The following is a 17,123-nucleotide window of genomic DNA, read 5'->3' as shown; positions in this document are numbered from 1 at the left end:
AAGCGCATCAGCAAACAAATAAATAATATCATGCAGATTGGAAAAACATTTATAAAAACGATGAATAAAGTCGTCATTTACCTTTGGAGCAGTATCTTCGGGCAGCATTAAATCTTGCCTTTGATCACTCTTAAGTTTAGCAATATAAGCAGCAGCCGATACTGATGATTGTGCGGTGTTCAAATCAAGACAGCCCATTCCATATTCTTCTTCTGATTCTTCTTCTACGGTGACCACCTGTATGATTGGCATAATGAAATATATTATTTTCAAGAAAAGTGTTGATTTCAAGAAAACTGTTGAATACATTATTATTTTCAAGCTCTCAAAACTGTACGATTAATGAAACATTAATCTTGACAACAGTTGTTTTAAAAATTAATCTTGAAAGTTCTTGTTTTAAATAATAATAATAGTAATAATAATAATAATAAAGATGAATAAAGTTCATACCTTTGGAGCAGGAAGCAGCATTAATTCACTACCAGTTTGAAGTGGTTTCTGAAAAAGAAAGAAAGATATTAAAACACACCAAGAATCATCATAATATAATAATAATAATAATAATAATAATAATAATAATAATAATCTTACTACAGTGGAAGAAGAAGAAAGTGAAGATCTTGGATGTGAAATAGTAAATGTTGATGAAACCCTTGAATTCCTCCTGCAAAAAAGACAACAAAAAACAACAACAAAAATACGTAAAGAAAATCGCAGCAGCAGTACGCGCCATGTGCATCAGCATCATCATCATCATCATCATCATCATCGTTGAAGAAGAAGACGCCGTTGAATAAGAAGAAGAAGAAGAAGACGATTGTTTTGTTTGATTGCAGAAAAAAAGAACGTTTAAAACGAAAGAATGAATTGCGCGAGAGAGAGAATGAGAGATTTGCGAATTGTTAAGAAAGAAAACGATAACCCTAACACCCCCTTTTATACATTTCGACTATTATTATTATTAATTACATTTCAATTATATTATTTCTCTTCCGCCTTTTCTAAATTAAAACGATTTTATCAGTGGATTTCAGATTTGCCTGAAATGGTTCGGTTGTTATCCTTCCTTATCCAAATAAGCAATAAGTACGGTTTATTCGGCAATTCTTGATCTTTGTGGTCAAGTTACAGATTTTGCAGCTCGATCTTTGTAATCTTAAATCCTACTTCGCTCAACTAAATCTATACTCGGTAAATATAAGATACTTTGGAGGTTAAGTGTTCTTAATTATTTCTAAAAATGTCATACATCGAATTAGGTATTATTTTAAAGTCTGCATCAATGGAATAGCTAGGCAAGCAGCTGAGAGGAGCATAATTGCTTGGCTAAGGATTAACGTGGTATGGTATCCATTCACCTTTGGAAGGTACTACACAATACATAACGCACCTAGACTGCCAGTAACCTAGCTTTCAATTCGCATAGATTGGTATTCCAAGAGATTATGAGGGATGCACGATCAACGAAGAAGAAATCGATATCACCACGTCTGTTGTTTTCTCAACATCGGTTATTAAACTATTCAAGAATAATAGTAAAAAAATTATAATATTTTATGTTCATCCGATATTAAAAATACAAAGTTTGAATAAATAGTCAAGTATGTATGCTATAAACATATATACAACATTAAAATAATGTGGTGAAGCCAACTTTATAATTATATAACATGGGAGTTAGTACATTAACAATTTATAAAATTATAAAACCACTAGCAGTTTTTACCATCCATTTAATTAAAATTTGAGTGGAATATTACATACTTCCATTTAATATTATTTTTGTCTTTTTCTTTAAAAACTCATCCGTGTAAGTTTATACTTATTTTAAAGTTTATAAAATCTTTACCTACTCATTGTATATTTTATAAAATTATAACACAATCCTAGTAACACTTGGGAATTTATTTAAAGATACCATCCATGTAGAATTTTACTTTTATAAAAAGTTATATATTATGACCTAACCAAAATATATGTTTTCTATATGCATCATTTTATAAAAAGCTCCGTAAAGTAACCAAACCACACCCTTATATTAGCATTTTTATAAAAACACTTAAAATATAATTTCTAAATTTTGTGTTTTACAAAGTGTTGAGATTAAGTATCACTAATTCTCATTTATTGTTTTTAAATGCTAGTAACTATTTTTTTCTTATCATAATGTTCCCCTGGCCTCCTCCTCCCTCATCTCATTTCCTTCATATTTGTTCTTGAGTTTTTTAACCAAGGAAATAAAAGAAAAGGAGAGGCAGGGATAAGAAAGGGAAGGGAAGGGAAATTTTTTTTTTAATTAGGTGTGTTATTGAGTTGGAAGAAAATTAGAGGAAATGAAAGGATAACTATGTTATCCTTAGTAATCAGCCCATTTTTAGAGGATAATTTATTGGAAAAAAAAAACATCAGTTTAATCCCTCTTAACTCCTCCTAAAAAAACTCAAGAACACTTATTTTTTAACTATCATTAGTTTTCCTTTCCTTTCTCTCCCTTAAAAAACTCAAGAACAGGGCGTTAAGGTTCTCGTATACAACATGCAATCTTGTCTCCTATCAACTCTTGTATATCAGAAACCAGTCATTTTAACATTTGATTTTAAGAATCAAAACAACACTTTGAGGAGCTCTTGCAATTTCTTGGAGGATTCAAGCTCAAATCATCATCATTTTCTTATACTTTAAGTTTTTATGCATTGTCATGCTAAAATTCCCATGTTTAAAGCTACTTTATTACAAATTCATATTATATATAAACCTTTTTATGATGTAAGTTATACAACAAAACTTAGATTGTATCATGAATTTATAAACCCTAGTTGTTAAAATGCTCAAAACCCACCTTAAATAATGTTACTTTCAAACCTTAAATTAGTGCATATCCGTGGGTATTTTTGTATAAATGATGATTCTACCTTAAAACATGTTTATTACAAATCCTAATAACATATGAAAATTGAACCTCATAAAACATTAGCAACTTGAAACATGGATTCCCTAATTAAAGAACTTAGCTTAAACACCACAATCATTCACTAAACTAAGCATTTTGTTACTTTTTGTGAAAGATTATGTTATGAGCAACCCAAAGGCCAAAACCCTAATTTTTGTAATATTACAGTAACCTGACCATATATACTTGGTGAGAAAATGGATTTGTATTACTTAAACTTAGACCTTAGTTTGTTAACGGTAAAATCGAGCTTATGAGCGTTAAACTTAGAATTACCGTCATAACAAGTCAAAACAGAATGAATCTTTTTTTTGTTTTTAATATGGGAAAGTATGACTAAAACCAAATTTTATAATTTCCAGGCGTTCATAACTTTTTGTTTGAATATAAGTGTATTTTTAGCATTAAATTTGTAATATTTTAAGAAAATTACAAAAATCCAAAACACAACAAGGTAAAAAACTTGAAAATGTTGTTTTTGATTAATATAAACTTAAATAAAATGATTTTGGTGATTTGGGATAGAAAAATCAGATTATTTTTATAGTAACATAAACATATTTCATATAAAAATTCCTTGAAAAGTTTTGGAATTTAGTTTGATAAAATGTATCTTGCTTTTGTAGAAATTTAACAATCATGACTGGCGAACGAAACGAACGTTGTACAAAAACTTGTTTCTATACACAAGACGTTTTGTAGGTACATATACGAATAGATAACATTTAAAATCTCAAGGTTTTGCTGTATAATGCAATAGTATGATTAGTTAGGGATTCACTTAAAGGAACAAATGAGAAGTTAGAATCTACACCTATACAAATTAGCAAGTGCGAGTAAACACTTGATCAAGATTAATATTTAAAGCTCACCGAACAATGCCAACAAGGGCAACGCCACCGGTAGTTATGGCAGTTATATAACTACCAACCATTCAACCCCTATACTAGAATTATTTCCGGTCTGATTTTATTACCGAATTACGCACTTTGAAATTCACATGGAAGAAATTATTGTTTGTTTATAAAGTTTTGGTCTTATCCGATTATTGATTTCATAATACGTGATTTACTTTAGTTTGAAAACCAATTGTTAGTGATTCGCAGTCACCTATAAAATCTAAAAATACCATAGGGGTGCTTGACACGCAAAAAAACTCACATAATTAAATACTAACTAAAGAATCCAAATGTTGTCCATCTCATAATTACATAATGCAATAGCATCAACATGTGCCAAATTCACACAATTTGAATCCAAATAAAATTACTATGTTAACTATAATAATAATCACAGTTCTTAATATCAAGTTTGTAAAGATCATGGTTCTCAATAATAACAGACTTTGTGTAATTAAAATGGAAACTATCTAATTCAATAGCAATTAGCTAGGCTTACATAAACTTATTATCACTCAACACCGGTAACAAAATTAGCCACTATGTATATAATCGAAACATTATCAAGTTTATTATTCAAATATTCAGATATAGGCTTTATGTATACCTTATTTTTTCAAAATTATGTTGTAAACTTATTTCCAAATTTCATGTACAACCTAATGCCAAATCTCAAACTTTTCATATGCAAGAGTCTGTCACTATGGCGGCAGTGACCGCTACTTCACAGCCACCTCCACCACGTCATCAGATAAGCTGCTTCACTGTATCAAGTTAACCCAAAACTGCCCTGAAAAGTTAATAAAATATTATCATGTCTTGCCTACTGGTGTCTGTTTTATTAGTTATGTTGTACTTAATTTCATAGAATATTTGAGTGTACGGTGTAAGGGGCTGTTTGGGATTCCTTATTTTTGCTTCTTATATCTTATAATTTAAGGTGTTTGGGAAAGTTATATTTTGTGAGTGTATAAAGTATAAGTTACAACTTTGTAACTTATATAGCTTATGCCTTAAAAATAAGTTATAAGGAGGTAAAATAAGGCTTCCCAAACACCCCTTAAGAAAGAGTTGCTTGATTATGGATGTAGGTCCCAACTATACAAGTTTTTGTGCCCATGATACTTGTAGCAATACACGGAAGCATTGAGCGTCATATCAGTAAATTGTAGAAGCGTCTTGTATATAGTTAATTTGCATCATGATACATATTTCAAAACGACATGTATGTACTTAATAGGCTAAAGCTGCATGATCTTTCTTAAGAGTAAAATTGACATTTAGCTATCACTCTTCACATTAATTATCTTTTTGTCTAAAATGTTATGTGTTTTGATCCCACTCGACGATTTGCTTCCGATGGACCCACCATGCTCTCAATGGTAATGCTACCGTTTGAAAAAAGTATTTATTATATATATTAAAAAAATATTTATTATTTGATTTCTTATTGTTTCACACCAATCTCTCTCAAAAAATTATAATTATCACTAGAATTAATGAAATGTTATTCTTGGATCCATTACAAAAGAGAACCTCTACAAAGCCTTTCAAAATGGCATTACCAGATCAGTTAACCCTCTTCGTATTGTAGAAAAAGTGTCATCTGTACCCGAAAATGTCACCGATCATCCCCCCCCCCCTATTTTTTGAAAGGAACATAAAAAATGTTTAAAAATGGAAATTGTTACATTTTACATTTTCTTTTTGGCATCCAAAACCCTCTTTTACGGTTTTTACTCATTTAACAAATTGCTTGACATTAATTTTGGCATACAAGAGCTTTTGTCACCAATGGAGAAGCATTGTTATAGGAGAAGCTAGATAAGCATCTACTTGATAAAGACAAGAAAGAAGACAAGGATTACAACTGGAAAAGTATTGTCCTTGGACGTGGTTAGCCATTAGGAATACTAGTACGATTGTAGATGCTATATTATGCTTATAAATAGCCTGTATGCTTGTAACAATGCCAGGATTATTATTTGTATCAATAAGCAAACACTCTTAACTGTGTGTTTTAATCTCTCTCAAATATCACCCATAAACCCACCCACTAGAGTGGATCTCATCCCAATAATCGATCCGGATAGGATTTGCTTTAACACATATCAAAACATATATATAATACAATTAATCAAGGATTCTTGGGGGTACACAAAATAACAAATTGGTGTTTTTATTTTTGACACCAAATGACAAAAGAATCATGAAAAGAGAAGAAACGGAGGATATACAAATAGGGTTAACTTCTTTTAGGGATCTTCCGGTCGGGTTGTTGTTTATATGCAAAATCTTGTGACGAGGTTGCGTAGCTTAAGTCTAAATTGTGAAGTTGTTCCATGAGCTGAGAACGCCTTTCCTTGAAGAAATCAAGACGGGTTGTTAATTCTACTAATGTCGATGATGATGATGCTGCCAACGGGTTTCTTGCATGATCAATCACCTACACATTTAAAACCTTTACTTTAGTAACCAAACGCTATTTTACTGCAGCTAACGATGAATATTTCACCTAATAGTAACCAAATTTCTTCACTATTCCATTCAAGTCACTCAAAACTTTTTTCTAACTCAAGTTTGAATATTGTTTCACTGTTGTGAATTTTTTTATAAATGTTAAATGGAACATATACGAAACTAGTTACTATGTAATGATTATACATTTCATGTTTTAACTTGAAGTAGGAGGTAACTGTAAAGAACAAAAGTCACTAAATAATAACCTCACTTTATAATTGTTCCATCAAGGTCATTTAGTTTTAACAATGGAACAATATTAAAAATCGAGTGGTTTTATGGTTAGAAAAAAGTATGAGTGACTTGATTAAAACAATTCAAAACCTGTTACAGTTTCATGATTTTATCCGTATTAAACAAAGTAAAATTTAAATAAGTCATTTGCATCAAGTCTAACCTCGGTTGGTCCAGATGTAGATGCTAAATTTGCATAATCAACGAGCCCAAATTCATCCACGGAAAAACTTGTAGATGTTTTGGTAGTTTTAGAATCACTTAATCTTGTCGGGTCTAGAAACTGAACACGAGTAGGCTGTCTACTCTTGTTTCCATTCATTAAGGTTTGCCCTTTTATGTTTCTCGGTTCTGCGCCCAGTGAAGTTTCCTGCTAATTATGTAAAAAACAGATACATGACTTATTCAAATGAGCAAAACATATCTCAAGAGGTGGCAAAAAGGGTCGGGTCTAGGGGTGTGAATTTCGGAAATGAAACAAACCTAACACGAAATTTGCGGGTTTGGGTTTAGTCTAAAGGGTTTGGGTCAACCTGTAAACACGTTTATCTAAACTGGCTGTGATCAAGTTTTTGAAATTAAACGTGTTTATTTAATTTTTTAGTTTTTTGAAATTTGATTTACTTAACAAACATAAACTATTTGGGTAAATTTATGCCAAAGTTCATAATTTTCTTAAAATGAATTGTCATGGGTTAACATAATTGCTTCAAAAAACAACAGTAATAATAATAACAAATAATATGTAACTTTAGAATTTTAAAGTATTAATATGTAAAACACTACATTTAGTTTTTTAAGGGTTAAACAGGTCGTCTTCATGTCAACTCGCAAATACATGTCATGTTTGGGTTCATGTGTGCGAGACGATTTTCGGTTTCGTGTAAAATTTTCAAGTTCGTCTCGGGTTCGACATGCCAACCCACGAACACGACCTGTTTAGCAGCCCTAGTCATGTCAGTCCCACACAAGGTTCATGTAAAATTTCAGAGTTCATTTTGGGTTCAACATGCTAATCCATGAACACGACATGTTTAGCAACTGTAGTCGGCTCGGTCCTGCACAATGCAACTTTTATACTTTTTTTTAATTTTGGTACCTAATGATTAAGCACGATTACACAAAAACTATAGCATTACAATAAGTATGGCTTTGTTTGATAAAGCAGTTTTGGGGGGGTTATGCATTTGAGTACACTTTGAATGACTTTTGACCCAAATCCGCTTGACCCGTTAAGGATCAGACACATCTATCAACCCATTTTTGGCCAAATTGGAAACTGAAATTGCCAAAAAAATATGAATAATCATCATATTTAGAGTATATTTACCTCGGACCTTTGTTTTGGTTCATGGTTGATATAAGCAATTGTAGAATCAAAATCTTGCTGTAAAACTCTCCTACCAAATAGTATAAAGTTTAACAATCCGGTTATGATTAATTAAATGACATAATCACTTATAACATATCCAAACAAGTACAAGAAGATTAATATGCTCCATCATAAAACCAAAAGTTTTATTAATAAAATAACTCACCGCTGATAATTATAGTCATGTCGATAATCATAGTGACAATGGCGTTGTTGATAAAGTTGTTGATGCAATTCTGCAACCTTTTGCTTTAAGCGAGCAACGTCTGCCTCAGCAATAACAATCTCTTCCAGCTCAGCTCTCATCTTCATTTAAAAGTATATGATCAATCAAATAATTTTAACAAAATATTAGCTAAAAACGGTTAAAAGGGTTAAAAGTGGCCCAGATTGTACTTCTAAAGCATATATAACCTTCGAATATGTTAAAAAAATTAGTATTATTATTACTGGAATAATATTATATCTGTAATAGACGAATCATACAAGCCAAGACGCTCGTGTGCTACTTGAGATCGGCTCGCTAAAATCTTGAATTGAACCGAGCTTAAACGAGCCCGAGCCCAAGCTTCACTTATCTAGCTAGAGCTGGCTCGCGGACCCATGCAAGCCTTTTATTTAATATTATATGTAAAATTATGATAAAATTTAACTAAATAATATGGACTATCATATATAAAAATTATAATTTAGAATGTATATAGATTAAGTAATAAATAAGACGAGCAGAGCCCTAGCTGAGCTCGAGCTTGAAAAACTACTAATGAGCCAAGCTTGTGCTAGAGCCCTCACAAGTTAAACGAGCCAAGATCGATCCTATTCGAGCTCGGGCTCGGCTCGTTTAATTAGAATTTAAACTTTTGGACAAAGGGTGTTTCCACTAAAGAAATAACATACAAAAAGTCAAAACACATAGGTGAAGGAAAGAAACCTTTGGATCCATATTATGGGATCCAGAAACCGGTCCTGAAGACATGTTTAACCCAACTTCTAATACGGATCTTAATTCTCTCTCGGCCTGTAACTGTTCTTGCAATCTTGAAACCTGTCATGACAGGTGAGTAAAATCAGAAGCATGAAATAATAACAAACTCAAACTCCAGCATATTAAATGAAGTCCGGTCAACACAAGTTCAGCATTCGTCAAAAGCATGTCAAGCCAGGCTTACATCTTGTTCAAGTGCCACCCTACGTTCATGTAACGTGTGCTTCCTTCTTTCCAAGCTAGCTTGAGTATCGTGTTACCTCTCGCCTAAACAAGTATTAATATTAATATATTATTAAGTATGTGATCACTGCAGAATAAGCAAAAAAAAAAGTATGACCTCGTTTGCAAGTTTTTGTCTTAAGTCAGTTTTCGTTAGCTCGAGTCTCTGAATAGCAAGTCTACAAACACATAGAATTCAGTTCATGATTGAAGAGGTAGGTCCCAGCAGAGCCCAGTTGGACCCACAGACTCACCTTGAAGAGACGTCTGCGCAGTTCAACCCGCAAGACTCCTTAAACGGACGTCTGCGCGGTTGAACCCGCAAGACTATACTAAAGGAACGTCTGCGCAGAAACCAACTGGATCAGCAGGACCCACCACGCTCAGAGACGTGACGTCCTCACGTGCGGTACGCAAGCTGTTCCCGCAGGAAACGCCTACCAATGGTTTCCAGGTACTCCGGCTGTTCCCGCAGTTACGGATACCGGCCATCAGGGAAGGCCACCCGCGCAGCATGGCTACACGCACAAGGCTTAACTCTCATAATAATTCAGCAGTCACCTGAAGAAGGAATGAGCAAGCCGGGAACATTCCCGCACAAAGGCGGGATGGGGAATACTCCCGCCCAAATGGGCCAGTCCGTACGATACTGAGGATCTTTTACTGTACCTGACGAGGTATGGGCAAAAGATCTGTCCAAAGATACGACAGCTCATTGACAACAGTATGGCGAGCAGCATGCTCCTGTACTGTATGTCACTATTAGCCGCTACCTACTCACCAACTCCTGACATATCACGTGCCTAGCCTGTAGTTGGTGAAAAAGGAATAGTACACGGCAGGCCTGGTCACTATCAGCCGCTGCCTACTCACCAACTACCAGCAGGGCATGTGCGTAGGCCACTGTTGGTTGAACAGAAATACTATTCAGCAGGCCACACCTCCTTGGAAACCTACCTCCGGCTATAAATACCACGAATGGTATGATCATCTTATCTTAACATATTATCATCATATTATACCTGATATCTGCTCTAGCAATCTCTTAATATACACTTATATTTAAAGAGCAACCTAGTCTGATTCTCACGCCGGAGGGTGGTCACAAGGAGGAACCCCCCCTTCTCAGTGACAAGCTCACGGTGTCTGTTTTGCAGGTTATCAGAAGAACCATCTTCTCAGGGTCTAACCCCTCGTGGGAAACAGCTATCTAACCCCCAGGTTACCAGTAATCTGCCCGGGGTCCGGTTAGTGTTTCTTCATTGGCGCCATCCGTGCATAAAAGCTAGAACTTCATTTTTTTCCAGTTTTTTCAAACTTCTAAGATGGTTAAAGAAACTCCGGTAACCACAACCCCAGCTACTGGGGGAATACCGGCTACACAGTTTTTACAAACACTACCCCGGTTGCCCAAGCCGGGGCAAGTGAAGTAAATTTTACGAACACTACCCCAGTTACCCAAGCTGGGGCAAGTGCAGTAAATAATCGCTCACTGGGAATCACCGATACCCAGTTAGAGAAACGAACAAGACTCCCCCGCCAAACACTCGATGAGGTTAAGGCATGGGCGGAGGCACGTCAAAAGGAATTCCAAGCTGAGTTGGACGAACGCTTGCGTTCCGTCCAACAGGCTGACGAATTCGAAGGATACTGGGACGATGATTCGGAGGAGTCCGACTCCGACGCGAACCCTCGCCATAGGGCAAAAGGGAAGCGTACGGAAACAGACTCCCAACCGAGAAGGCATTTTGGACAAGCCTTCAAACCAAAAAGCACAGGTGGAAGTCCACGAGACTTCTCCAAAACATTCAGACCAAACGTTGCAAATGCGGGAACGTCCAAATTTGCAAGGGACATTGCGGAAGCAATCGCCCCAAAAAGTGCCAAACAAATGTCCAGCATAGGCACATATGATGGTATATCTGACCCAGATGATCATTTGAACAGATTCATAGCGGGGGCAACCGTCAGTAGTTAGACGGAACCCACGTGGTGTTACATGTTCCAAATGACGCTTGTCGGGGCTGCTAGAGCGTGGTTCGATCGTCTACCGGTCAACCACATCTACGACTGGGCTGACTTCCAACAGAAGTTTAGCCAACACTTCAGCCAGCAAAGAAAGTATACCGAGGAGCAATGGACAATCCTCAAGTGCATTCGAGAAAAAGATGAATCTTTGCTGGACTTCATCACTCGCTTCAACTCGAAGAAGCTAAGTCTGGGTAACATTAGCGAAGATCTTGTTCGCGCTGCCTTTATTCAGGGCGCGAACGACCCAGAGCTCATCCGCACCTTAACGGGTAAAGATGGCATGCCATCCACATGGGATGCCATCATGACAGCAGCTAAACGCTTTGCGGAAACGGAGAAGCAACTGGGTAGAGATCTCCCACAGAGCACAAACCTCTACACCCAGAAAACAAGAGAAGACAACGTCCTTACCGCCCGATTAAACAAAAAGCGAAAGCTAGGCATTTGGCAGTCAAGGGTAAACTTTGACACCTCATCCGGCTTGCAGCATCGGTTAGGCGGAAGGGATAACGTACAATCAAACAAGAACTCCAGATGGACGCCGCTCACCAAAAGCGTCACCGAGATATTCGCTACTGAGGAGCTCCCATGGCCAAAGCCTCAAATAATCCGACATCGTCACAATGCTGATCGGAGCAAATACTGTGACTTTCACAGGACAAAAGGCCACAACACCGAAGAATGCATAGACGTGAAGGACATGGTCGAAGCATTTGTCAGAGATGGGACGCTCGCGCACCTCGTGGCGCAATGAACGCTGAGCAGGCTGATGCGTGTAGAACCCCAGCTGGGGAAAACACGAATAAAATTCCAGCTTCAAATGTGGAGACTACATGCTGCGTAAAGAACGAGATCCCGAACCAGGTGCGTATCGGCTCGATGTCACTCCCATCCCAACATGGAAGGGAGCTCAATTAGACAGTTTGCATGTAAATCAATTCCAAATTTGTAAAGAAAAGGCCAAGAGCCACTTCTAATGGAAATGATTCTCCTTAAAACATCGACGCTGATGATTTTACATTTATACTTTTATGAACTATCAACACTGATGCCGGTTTTCACCGCATACATAAGTGTGAGTCGTTGCGTGGGGAAGGCGGCAGAACCCGCATAAACCCAAAAAACGACAAACCTTCACGCAGGTCAGTTGAAGGGGAAAAGTTCAGTCCCACTAAATGAAAGTGCCGGTCTATCCGCATGAATCATGAGTGGAAACTGAACACTAACCTATTGACAACCGCGCGTCGAACGGTTATTCAAAACAGAATTTCAAACAAAAGGATGAGGAAAACCTACACGCAGGTCAGATATAGGTAAAGTTTAGCCATCCTACTAAGTGCAAGTGACGGTTCTACCCGCACAATCACGAAAGAGGAAGCAAAACTTCACACCTATTATCTACCACGTTCAAAGGTTAACTTATCCTCAGAAAGGATGAGGAAAACCTACACGCAGGTCAGATATGGGTAAAGTTTAGCCATCCTACTAAGTGCAAGTGACGGTCCTACCCGCACAATCACGAAAGAGGAAGCAAAACTTCACACCTATTATCTACCACGTTCAAAGGTTAACTTATCCTCAGAAAAGATGAGGAAAACCTACACGCAGGTTAGACGCAGGTAAAGTTTAGCCATCCTACTAAGTGCAAGTGACGGTCCTACCCGCACAATCACGAAAGAGGAAGCAAAACTTCACACCTATTATCTACCACGTTCAAAGGTTAACTTATTCTAAACACTTGGAAAATTGCTAATTTAAACTAAAGTATGCAAGTCATACAACGTTTACAAAGCAAGGAACCCAACGAAAGTAGCGGTCTTACCCGCAAAAAGATTTATATTTCACAATGATTCATTACAAGAATGGCCGGGTAACTACCCGCCTACAAGAAAATAAATCTTTACAAGCTAAATCTATCCTAGCAGTGGGAAGGGATCTACAGGATCAGGCTTCAGGGCCACTTCCACTTGGACCAGCACCGTCAGTAGAGCGTGGCAGTTCAAGGAAAGCCTTAAGGATAGCTAGCCCAACATCAGCAGCAGCAACTTCATTCACCTTCTCCACCACCGGATGCGGGAAGGCGGCGTACTGATTCACTGCTTGGTCGTAAACAGCTTCAGTATCAACATTGTACAAAGGGAAGTTGGAAGGCGGGATGCCTTTCTCAACGAACCCTAGACCAAGCAGGAAGCCGACCTTTTCCCCGTCCTCGTGAGAAGCGTTGAGGGCTGCGCTCATAGCATCGTCATACGACGTCTCAGCAAAGACTCGATGCACAACCTACAAAAGAAAATATACAAGTGTCAGAAACCTTTTCTATTTACAAAGAAAAGCGTAAAGACAAGAAAAGCTTACCTGAGACAACGCTTCTCGAAGAAGCCATTCCTTGGAAACCAGGGCTTCTTGGAGGGCAGCTTGAGCTTCGTTACGGGCGCGATCGGCTTCACTCTTGTTGAGGTTGGCAAGCAACACTTCTTTAGCCGCAGCCTCTTCGACGCCCTTTAGCTTACGCTCAGCATGGCCAAGCACCCCCCTCTGGTCCAGGATTTCTTGGAGCTTTTTGGCGTCTTCCATCGCCAAGGCATCATGAGCCTGCTGGAGAGCCTCTAATTTGGCTTTAAGTTCTTCATTCTCCACGCGTAGAGGCTCAGCAACAGCTTCAGCCTTGGTGGCCCTCTCGGTTGCGTTCCTTGCAGTTTCCTTAGCCAGCCGAAGCTGTTCATTAACAGCTTGGGCAGCCTTGGAACGGGCCTCGAGTCGTGCCTGAACTTCAACCTCGAGGGCCTTGAAGGCCTTCTCCTTTTCCGCAGCCAATGCGGAAAGCCTTTGGTTCTCCTCCCGGACAGCCCGCGCCTGAGTCACTTCTTTAACGCGAGCTGCTTTCAACTTGTCGTTTTCACGACAAAGCAGCTCGACGCGCGGCTGCATCCGGGCCAGGAGAACCCGAAGCTCATTGATTAGCCTACCCTCCTGGTAGCTAGCCATGGCTTCCCCCAACGCACCACTAGGAGCAGCGTGACGAGCCCACTCCACGCACTCCACAGGGGTGCGAAGGGTTGTTCCTCGGCGAATGTTCCATCGTGGAACATACACTTCATTGGAATCCGACACTGCAAAAAACATAAAGCAGTTAAGAAAAGATGATAAGAAAAAATATATAAAAAGGGCCAAAAGAACCCTACGCACCTGTAGGGTCAATAACAGGCCGATAGCCACCGAACCCATCACCTGAACCCAAGGGAAATCCATCCAAGAGGTCAGGCAGATGGGAAGGTGGCAGAGATTGGCGAGAAGCCCCATGCGTACCTGATGGATCGACCGTCGTTGCCGATGACGGAGGCATGGTAGCAGCCGCCGCGGTCGCCGCCGCGGAATCCGCGGCAATAGTAACCGCCGGCTCGGTGAAGGATGCTGTAAAAATCGCACTCACAGCCGGCGGTGACGTCATCACAGCTGGAACAATCGGCTCAAAGGAGTGAGCAACTGAACCAGCGGAAGCAGGCGCAGGCGCCTGGGTCGTCACCTCAGGTAGGCTGACCAAGCCTACCGTCATTGGCGGAGAAGTACTACTCTGCACTCCACCCTGGAATGCGTCAACATCCACGCCTGCGTAAAGAAGATAAGTGTTAATGATATTAAGCTATGAAGATAAAGGAAGTTTGTACTTACGGGTTTTCTTGAGCCTAAAGGTACGGAGAGGCGGGGACGAACCCGATGGAGCCGGCCTCTTTGCGCCGGTCACCGTCGTCTTCTTTGGCTCTCCGGAGGTGACAGTCGCAACCTCCGGAGCGGTGGTCTTATCACCACCGGATTCCCCGCCACCTCTTCGCTCTCGATCTCCGAATCAGACCGAGGCGCTGGATCGGCAGTGGAGGCCTTCTCTTTCCCCTTCCCGCCGGCAACCTTCTTCTTCCGCACCAACGGAGGACCATCTGCGGATTCCTCATCAGAACATACGATTAAAGGAATTCCAGCAGAGGTTTCAACATTGAGGGGTCGAGGGTCGAATAGCGCCTTACCTGGCCGACGGGCGTTAAGGATCTCATGGCCTAGCGGATAGACCTCCACGAACCGATCCGCCGTTTGTTCTAGGATGGGCAACTCGTTCTCGTCTAGAGCGCGAGTACCCATCCGAGCGGGACCGTCAGCCTCCCGCGGGTTCAGGAGCGACTGCAAGTCGTTCCCCTCTGAAATAAACAGGAAAGAAGTTAGAAGAAATTCAAAATCAACAAAAAGATACAAAGCATACCGTAAGGAACAGAGTTCGAACCGTATTCGAGGACGATTGGGATCTTTTGCGCATCGGCAGCCTTCCACACCCGGCTCATCCCCAGCATCACCATCCCGGACTCCGCAAACCGGTAAACCGGAGATTGGACCCGAGATATCTTCGAGAACCATTCCGCCTCCTCGTAGTTGGAGGCGTGAAGGCTGGGAAGTACTTGCCCATTCTTAAACTTCATGGCAAGGAGGATGGCGCGAGCGGAGATGTAGAAGAACTCCCGCTTCCACGCGCGAAGACTGCGCTCGGTTGCGCAAATCTTCAAACCCTTGATCCGGGTTATCAACGTGTACCACCCCTGGATGCACCTCCAAGTGTAGAAGGTCATCAGGCGGTCAACATAGGGCTCAATGCCCAAAATCCGGCACACCCACTCGAAGTGGCGAATCTTGGCGATCGCCATGGGGTGCAACTCGGTCAAATGAACACCGTGCCTCTCAAGGACACGGTAAACAAACTTTGTCAATGGGAACCTAAGATTCCCATAAACAAAGAATCAGCATAAACCCCGATCTTGCCTCTGGGGGCATCGTACACCGTCTGATGGGGTTCAGGAAACTCAGGCTCGAGAGACTCGAGCATGAACTTCCTGACGACGTACCGATACAGATCGCCAGGCAGAGCACACTGGCACTCGCCAGCAGTACTCTTGTCATCAGCTGTAGATTCGAGATCACGAGACATCTTGTAAAAGAAGAAAAAAACGATTTCGGGAGAATGCTTGCCTGAAAAGGTGAGTATTCGCCGGAAATCGCAAAGAAGATGAACAGAAGAGTGAAAGTGTGGATTACAATGAACCCTCTCCCCCTTTATATACTAATCGCAATTAATGCGATGAAATTAATGCGGAAGAGAGAGAAAACGAAGGTGCAATGAAACTATGACACGTGGCAAAAAGCAAGCTGGCAACAGCTGTTGACAGGACGCATACCATTAATTTCGCGGCCACGCGCCCGAAAAATCGCGCCCACGCGCCTGAAAAAGCGTCTGGAATGACCATGTACTGTCACGTCACCATAACTTCCTGCACGTCCTGACACAGTCAGAAGAAACCGTCGCACGACGTTTCAGAGGTTTGGACTGTTCTTATCTTTCCACCAACTCTTCGAATTTCAAAATTCAAAATTCAAAAAGATTCAAAAGTAAGCGGGAATATACCCCTTACCTTGGCAAACAAGTAACCGTAAGACGGATGCGGGTACAGTGTTAAGGCAAAACCCTTCACATACCTAGCACCCGCAGGGAATTGAAGCCAAGAATAACTTGGCAACCAAGTAACTATAAGACGGGTGCGGGTACAGTGTCAAGGCAGAACCCTTCACATACTTAGCACCCGCAGGGAATTGAAGCCAAAAATACCTCGGCAACCAAGTAACTATAAGACGGGTGCGGGTACAGTGTTAAGGCAAAACCCTTCACATACCTAGCACCTGCAGGGAATTGACGCCAGGAATACCTCGGCAACCAAGTAACTATAAGACGGGTGCGGGTACAGTGTTAAGGCAAAACCCTTCACATACCTAGCACCTGCAGGGAATTGACGCCAGGAATACATACCTTGGGAGTAAAGTAACTATAAGACGGTTGCGGGTACAGTGTCAAGGCGAAACCCTTCACATACCTAG

The 17,123-nt window shown here is 40.0% G+C and overlaps 1 long non-coding RNA gene and 1 pseudogene across 2 annotated transcripts in view; both read right to left on the bottom strand.

Moving 5' to 3' along the window:
• Window positions 1–70: 70 nt before the first annotated feature.
• LOC143631716 (uncharacterized) lies at window positions 71–596 on the bottom strand. The gene is made up of 2 exons (XR_013153409.1): window positions 454–596; window positions 71–237 (listed from the first exon to the last, which is right to left on the bottom strand). It is a non-coding gene; the product is annotated as an uncharacterized LOC143631716 (long non-coding RNA).
• Window positions 597–6,177: 5,581 nt separating this feature from the next.
• The window catches only part of LOC143631700 (rho GTPase-activating protein 7-like), a 28,036-nt pseudogene continuing 17,090 nt past the window's right edge, over window positions 6,178–17,123 (bottom strand). The window contains exons 14-20 of the transcript XR_013153407.1: window positions 9,304–9,364; window positions 9,148–9,230; window positions 8,910–9,023; window positions 8,145–8,284; window positions 7,937–8,006; window positions 6,770–6,976; window positions 6,178–6,367 (exon numbers count right to left, since the gene is read on the bottom strand). The product of XR_013153407.1 is annotated as a rho GTPase-activating protein 7-like (transcript). The remainder of the gene's footprint in view (window positions 6,368–6,769; window positions 6,977–7,936; window positions 8,007–8,144; window positions 8,285–8,909; window positions 9,024–9,147; window positions 9,231–9,303; window positions 9,365–17,123) is intronic.

The sequence above is a fragment of the Bidens hawaiensis genome, unplaced genomic scaffold (assembly GCF_021521415.1).
Source record: "Bidens hawaiensis isolate Kalapana, Puna unplaced genomic scaffold, B.hawaiensis_p1.1 tig00006250_1, whole genome shotgun sequence".
In the NCBI taxonomy this organism is placed as follows: domain Eukaryota; kingdom Viridiplantae; phylum Streptophyta; class Magnoliopsida; order Asterales; family Asteraceae; genus Bidens; species Bidens hawaiensis.
Note: the sequence above shows the minus strand (reverse complement) of the source record. Positions and strands in the feature narration are given on the sequence as shown.